The sequence below is a fragment of the Colobus angolensis genome, unplaced genomic scaffold (assembly GCF_000951035.1).
Source record: "Colobus angolensis palliatus isolate OR3802 unplaced genomic scaffold, Cang.pa_1.0 Scaffold30, whole genome shotgun sequence".
Taxonomy (NCBI): domain Eukaryota; kingdom Metazoa; phylum Chordata; class Mammalia; order Primates; family Cercopithecidae; genus Colobus; species Colobus angolensis.
The window spans coordinates 2,623,675-2,631,428 of NW_012116266.1; the positions used below are offsets into that span (position 1 = coordinate 2,623,675).

General features: G+C 42.3%; 1 protein-coding gene and 1 long non-coding RNA gene across 3 annotated transcripts in view; one reads left to right on the plus strand and one right to left on the minus strand.

Moving 5' to 3' along the window:
- LOC105517374 overlaps positions 1 to 604 on the minus strand; it is a 2,212-nt gene extending 1,608 nt beyond the window's left edge. The window contains exon 1 of the long non-coding RNA XR_001002658.1: positions 461 to 604. This is a non-coding gene — a long non-coding RNA (uncharacterized LOC105517374). The remainder of the gene's footprint in view (positions 1 to 460) is intronic.
- Positions 1 to 7,754, plus strand: part of INO80D (INO80 complex subunit D) — a 99,361-nt gene that overhangs the window by 1,051 nt on the left and 90,556 nt on the right. The gene's annotated exons all lie outside the window — the stretch shown is intronic.

Below are 7,754 nucleotides of genomic sequence, written 5' to 3' on the forward strand. Positions count from 1 at the left end.
CGGTGAGGAGTCAGGTGCAGCCGCGGCCCAGAAAGTTTCCTTTTAGGTCGGAATTGGGGGCCGCTGTCTCTCCGGGGAGCCCTGGTCCTAGCGCCCGGGACCCCCACAGGGCGTGGGGGAGCGCACTCGGCTATTCTGAAACTCTTTGCCAGTTCCTGTCCATTGAAGAAGGTACTCCGCCCCTGCACCCCTCGCCCGCGCCCCACCCAACTCCCCGCGAGCCCGTTCGGGGCTGCTAACTCCAGCCCGTTCCCCCTAGAGCCCCCCAGGTTGGGGAGAGGGCCTTCTCTTCCGGTTTGGAAAAGTTTGCAAGGGGTTTCTTAGCTTTATTAGTGACTGGGGTTTTTGGGGTGGGAAGGAGGAGGTAAACTCAGGTGGTGTTTCTGCCAGTCTTTCCCTATTGCCGTTTTTAGCCCTTACCCCACCAACTGGGGGTGTTATTTTCAGCTTGAGTACCCACCCCCTTTCATCCCGATTCCTTTGGGTCCAAAATCCCCCTTCTGGACAGCTCCGGCGGAGAGGAAGATGTAGGGAGCAGCGAGGAGACTGTCAGTGAGAGGGGCAGGATCAGGCAGGGTTTCTGGAGCAGTCCCCAGATGTAGGAGTTTCCCCTCCTTTTTGGTCACTGTCCCGTAAAACCAACACCGGAACAGATCCCGAGGGGGAGACGTGGTTGTCAGATGGCTTGGAAGCCTCCGGGATTGGGAGGAGGGAGAGGAAGTGGGCAGGGCAGCTCCCGAAACAAGGTCTACAGTTTAAGGATCAGTAGTTCATTTATTCTGATAATCACTATTTAGATTTATGTGACATTCTTATATTCGACCTAGAAATAGAATAATGGAGATTTTAAGGAAACCTAAACTTGTTATTGCCACAACTCCGAAGGGTCTGTGGAAGAGCCCTCGGAACCTCGGAAAACTACTGTAGTTTTGGGGGGGGGGTTGTGTGTATGTATAACATTTAAACGGAAAAAAATATAAAATATATATGTGTATGTATATATTTTATATGCATATATATACACATACAGATTTTCACACACACCCACACGTATGTTTTCTGTTGAAATTGATTCAATTTTAGCTCTATTTTGGTGCCCTGAGCTCTGAACGTTAAAAGTAATAAACATAAATTTTCAAATCTCAATTTTCCGCTTTCCAGGGACAGGATGTTTCCCGTGGCTATGCTTACCTCCTTGTTGTTGTTGAGTGTTGAAATTGAAATGTTAATGAACCCTTCCACCCCCCGCTGCCAGCCCCCATTGTGGGCGTGTTTGGAGAGGTTATTTTGCATCGTTTAATTGTTGGTTTTTTCCTTTTTTTTTTTTTTTTTGGGTGAGCTTAGGGCAGAGTGTTGTGTTTGTGTGCGGTGTCCTGCTTGGGAGCAGGCTGGAGTTTGCTGGCAGGAGATGTCCCACATTCTGCCCGCTCAGTACCCCCAGCACTGTTAGTGAAAAGCTGCCACTTGCAGGGCAATGGGTAACCCACGACTTTCAGTGCTGACTTCTGTGAGGCTTCGAAGTGAGACTCATGTGATTCTTCTAGGTGTGTGCCTTTCCTTTCCTTTGGTCTGCCGGAGATCGAATTCTCTTTCTCCACAGTAATAGATATCCCGTCATTTAGCATTGAGCTTAAGAAAATCTTGATATTTGAGATTGTATGGATCTGATACAAAAATGCAAATTACATTTAATGGTTGTTTTAAGTTTGTTGATTAATTGAAATTGCTTATTGACTTGGACATTTTCATAAACATGTGTACCAAAAATCGTTACTTCTATTATAGTTTGTCCTTATTTTTAGAGCATATACTGAATGGAAAAAAATCATTCTTAGTAGTTTATCTTGGGACATTTTAAGGTTTGAAAAAATTGTTATTGCCTCATAATTTGATATTTTAAAGGTGTATTGTTGATTTCACATTCCTAAGCTTTCCAAAACTATGTATGTACAAATAGCAAAAAAGTTTTGTACTTTTTCACACTCTATCTCAAACATGTATTAATTTCCTAACCTGATCTCCTAATGGGTTACTTTATTTTCTAAAGGAACGACAGGTTTGATACTTTTAAAAGTTACATTCCATTTGAAATTAATAAAAGATTTTCAGGGCAAATACTGAATTAACTTTAAATTACTAAGGGAATATGCTTGTTTACTATTAAATGTTAGCTTAAAAATTAAATGGTTAGTATAATTACAAGTCTGAAATAATCAAGTTTTCTTTCCTCTGGAAGATTTTTAGGAGGAAATTTGTATACCCCATTCCGACGTTTTCAGCAAATCATGTTGCTACTGTTTTTAGAGAAATAAAAAAATTTTAGTTTAGAAGGAATTAAACATTTCTGAGAGGACCCAAAATTAATGACATTTCAAAAAAATGCTAAACTATTTGTTCATACCTGAGATGTTCTTTGAGAGTTAGCAGCTCTCACTCTCTGGGTTTGGAACAGTGGTTATGGCTAATGAAAAGTCATTTATATTTGAATACAGTTAGAACAATATTCTCAGACAATTCTCTTTCCCCCTCCCCGACACCCGGTAACTGGTAAAACAATGGTTGAATAGGTGAGACTGGGTTGGAGGCAGCAAATTGTCCCCAATGCTAAGTCATTTTAACTTATACATGCAGCTCTGTGCTAGGCAAAACAAACAGCAGCAGAGTCTCCTCACTCCTTCAAGCAAGAGTTTGTCCCAGAGGTCCTGACTGTAAAGGCTGATTTTTCACAATGCTCCTGGCTAGTTTGAGATACTGAGGAAATACTCAATTTAAAACCTTAAGCCTCACTCTGTTCCCTCCTTGCAAGTAAGGTGACAGACTACTTGGTTCTCATCCTTTCACAGAATGTAATTTGTTTTTAAGATGAGTTTTTAGGCTGGGCACGATGGCTCACGCCTGTAATCCCAGCACTTTATGGCTCACGCCTATAATCCCAGCCCTTTGGGAGGCTGAGGCGGGCGGATCACCTGAGGTCGGGAGTTCGAGACCAGCGTGACCAACATGGAGAAACCCCATCTTTACCAAAAATACAAAATTAAAATCAGCTGGGTGTGGTGGCGTATGCCTGTAACCCCAGCTACGCGGGAGGCTGAGGCAGGAGAATCGCTTGGACCTGGGAGGCGGAGGTTGCAGTGAGCCGAGATTGCACCATTGCACTCTAGCCTGGGCAGCAAGAGTGAAACTCTGTCTCAAAAAAAAAAAAAAAAAGATGAGTTTTTGGTGAAATTTTATTTGTAGCATGACATCCTACAGTGACACCTTTAGACTGGGCTTTGAGTTCTGATCCCAGTCCTTCCACTGGGCAATTTACTTTGGTTTCTTTAACTGACAATGGGAATAAATTTCTTTGATATAAAGGTTAGATGAGATAGCCATGTGTTTGGCCCATAATAGTATTAATTAAATGTTAATTCCACTAGCCCACTTTTCTTTCTTTCTTTTTTTTTTTGAGTCAGGGGCTCACTGTGTTGTCCAGCCTGGAGTACAGTGGCACGATTACAGCTCACTGCAGCCTCAACCTCCTGGGCTCCAGCGATCCACCTTAGGTGTGCCTGTAGTCAGCCAGGACTACAGGTGTGTGCCACCATACAAGGCTAATTTTTGTATTTTTGGTAGAGACGGGGTTTCCCCATGTTGCCCAGGCTGGTCTCAAATTCCTGGATGCAAGGGATCCGCCTGCCTCAGTCTCCCCAGGTGGATCATGACAATTACTTAATCTGATTAAGTCTCAGTTTTCTTTATCTGTAAAAGGGGATACTTCATAGGGTTGCTGTGAAGACTAAATGAGGAATTGAACATAAAGCCTTTAGAATGGTTCCTGGAGCATAACCTTTATATTTTCTTGGTGCATAATTTTTTCTGGTACGTAACTTTTCTATTTTTTTTTTAAAAGATATTTAATATTCTTGATGTGAATTTTTAATGAGTTCTTGCCTCAGTATATATTAATAATACTAATAAGTATTTGAGTACAGAAAGAATATTATAATTACTTTAATGGGGCAAATAAATCTATTTTTGCCAGTAAAAAAGTGTGCAGTATATGCAGTTTCAGCGGCTTCATGTTAGTGTAGTCTCTGCTGTTTGAATTTGGAACTGGCCAATGTAAAGGTTTGGTAAGTAAACCAAGGGCAAAGGAGCTTAAGGTGGGTTTGCTTTACTCCTGGTTCCCCTCTTTCAGGTTTTGAAGTGTTCTTGTGAGTCCCCATGGACGATAGTGTTGTGTGGTTTTGAAGGCACTGAGCAGTTTGTGGCCTTGATAGGCTCACTTTAGAGTCCTGGGCATGTTTATGTGACTTGATTGGTAGGAGCAGCTGCTGGTTCATTCATTTAACAGATTAGCTTCTTTGTTGTAGCTCTGAGCTTTGCAATACAAAGACACATTCTCTGCCCTTGAGGAGTTTTTAGTCTATTGGAGAAGGAAAATAAGCTGACATTTACAATGTCAATGTGAATGTTAAGTGATAGCTTAGCCTGGAGGAATATTCTTCTATTCTGGCCTGAAGGGCAGGCTAGGTTTTAAAGTGAGGGCTTTACAGGGGAAGTTTCTGTCCTAAGCGAATGGGAGGAGTTAGGCATTCCAGAAGGTGTGACCTGTAAGTAGGAATCACAGTTTAGGGACAAAAGACTATCCTGTGTTGCAAATTATGGTTCTGTTACCGCCCTGGAGTTGGAGGAGGAGGGGAATAAATAGTGAGAGGGAAAGGTCAGTCTGGCCAGGACCTAAGGAGTTTCTGTGTTAGGGTAAGGAGTTTGGATTTCTTTTATGTTACAGGCAGACCTTGAAAGCCTTTGGCCACATAACTTGAGATTTAGAGGATTTGAGTTGTACAGAGTAGGAAAAAGGAGGACAAGACTGTAATTAGACTAGTGAGGCAGCTCCTGACAAGAGATTTGAAGAGGGTTTGAACTAAGGTGGTGGCAATGGCAATTAAGAGGAGGAGGTGGCAGTGGCAGGGGCAGGTTAAGGAGGTAGGGTGATCTCACAGGTGGACTGGATGTAAAGGTGGGACTCATCCTCACAGATGGCAGCTGAAATGGTAGAAGTAGATAAATTTGGGCTAGTCAGTGGTTCTTAGTCTTAGACACTTCTCCAGAAAAATCCACATATGCAGTTGTATACATTTGGTTTGAAACCTGGGGTAGGCTTGTTACCATGGCTCACAACTGTAGTCCCAGCACTTTGGGAGGCCAAGGTGGGCAGATCACTTGAGTTCAGGAGTTTGAGACCAGCCTGGGCAACATGGTGAAACCCTGTCTCTACAAAAAATACAAAAATTAGCCAGGCGTGGTAGTGCATTTTTGTAGTCCCAGCTACTCAGGAGGCTGAGGTGAGAGAGGTCAAGGTTGCAGTGAACCTTGATCACACCACTGCGCTTCAGCCTGGGCGGCAAAGGGAGAACTTGTCTCAAAAAAAAAAAGATAAAAGTAAGCCTATAGAAATGTTTTGTTTGACCCACACTTTTTGTGATGGTCTCTGATTTTTCATCAGTGCCTTTTCATATATGAGGAAACAGATTTATAAAATAACTTAGTCAGGGTTACATGTCTTTTTCTTTTCTTTTTTGAGACAAAGTCTCACTCTGTTGCCCAGCCTAGAGTGCAGTGGCACGATTGGCCTTCCCAGATTCAAGCAGTTCTCTGCCCCAGCCTCCCAAGTAGCTGGGATTACAGGAGCCCACCGCCACGCCCAACTAATTTTTCTATTTTTAGTAGAGACAGGGTTTCACCATCTTGGCCAGGCTTGTCTTGAACTCCTGACCTCATGATCCACCTGCTTTGGCCTCCCAAAGTGCTGGGATTACAGGTGTGAGTCACCATGCCCGGCTGCCTCAGCCTCCCAAGTAACTGGGACTACAGGCACATGCCACCACGCCAGCTAATTTTTGTATTTTTAGTAGAGACGGGGTTTCACCATGTTGGCCAGGCTGGTCTTGAACTCCTGACCTCAAGTGATTCACCTGCCTTGGTCCCCCAAAGTGCTGGGATTACAGGCCTGAGCCGCTGTGCCTGGCCCTATCTTTTTTTAAAAACACAGAAGAGCTGGAAGTTCTGGGGGTCTACCTTTTTTATATAAAAAAAAAAAAAACATTGCAACAACTTGCTGGAAATAATTTGAGCAAAGTTGGCCAGAGAATGCCCCTGGCCTACTCTTCCAGCCCATGTAGGCATTTCATCTTACATCCCTGTAAAGTAAGATTAAATGAACCTTGGAGTTACTGGCATGGAAGCAAGGGGGCCAAGAGAAAAGAACCCACTGACTGGTCAGAAAGGAGAGATTTTCAAGAAAGAGAAAGTGGTCAGCAGTGTCAGATGCTGCAGAGAGGTCCAGTTAGCTGAAGACGGAAAAGTGTATGTGGAATTCAGTAACAAAGAGGCCATTAGTTTCAGATTTTTAGAACAAAAGAACTTTGAGGAGTAGAGCTACAACTTAGTTTTTCTTCTTTCCTCTTGTCCTGTAACGCAGGGTTTCTGTAACAACAGAGAGTGACTGTGACATGGATAAGAACTCAGAAAGCATTTGTTGTGAAGGATTATTAACTGAACTAATAAATACTGTACCCAGATCAATCAAACTCTGCTCATTCTGCTAGTGTTTTCCATCCCAAGAACATTAGTATTTAAGTGCTCTATAGAATGTAGGAAATATTTTTGATACTAGATTTTTAATGAGGATTATAGGAAACTATTCAGAAAACCACTAACAGCTGGAGAATGTGTTTTAGTCCTACAGATTCTAGATCAAAATGATAATACAAATAAACCACTACTTACTGCTTCTAATGGTAGTTTTTTTTTTTTTTTGAGATGGAGTCTCTCTCTGTCGCCCAGGTTGCCCAGGCTGGAGTGCAGTGGCACTATCTCGGCTCACTGCAAGCTCCGCCTCCCGAGTTCACGCCATTCTCCTGCCTTAGCCTCCCGAGTAGCTGGGACTACAGGTGCCTGCCACCATGCCCAGCTGATTTTTTTGTGTGTGTTTTTAGTAGAGACGGTTTCACCATGTTAACCAGGATGGTCTCGATCTCCTGACCTCGTGATCCACCCACCTTGGCCTCCCAAAGGGCTGGTATTACAGGCGCGAGCCACTGCGCCTGGCTTCTAATGGTAGTTAATATTAAGTGATTACTATATGCTGGGGTTACAGTTCATGAAATACCTAATTTAATTATCCTAAGCAACTCAGTGAGGTACATACAATTACAATCTTCCCTTTACAGATGAGAAGACTGAAGCCTAAATAACTTGCCCAAGGTCTTATACTTAGTAATTAGCAAAACCAGATTTGAGCCCCCTCTCTGATACCTACCAGAGCCAATGAGTGATCTCTTTTGCTGCATAAACTATCCTTACCTTTCTAATATAGCAGGGAAGGACCTAGTGTAAAGTTCATTGAAATTCCTAATGCAAACTTATTTGTACAGTGCTGTCTCTGAGTACAGTATATGGCACGTACTGGACATTCAATAAGCATTATTTTAAAATATTATGGTTTGAACTTGATTATAATGAATGTTGTTTATATTTTTGAGTGATAAGCAGTTTTCTCACTGCTTCTTTCTCTTCCAGTTACATCGGTTGATAGATTTTCATTATTCCTCAGTCTGATTTTACTATTTTTTACATTTATAATATAGATGTTAGGTTCTTAAAATCAATATCGTCATCTGTTTAGTATCATATTACTTTTTTTTTTTTTTTTTTTTTTTCTCTTCCAGTTACGTCGGTTGATAGATTTTCATTATTCCTCAGTCTGA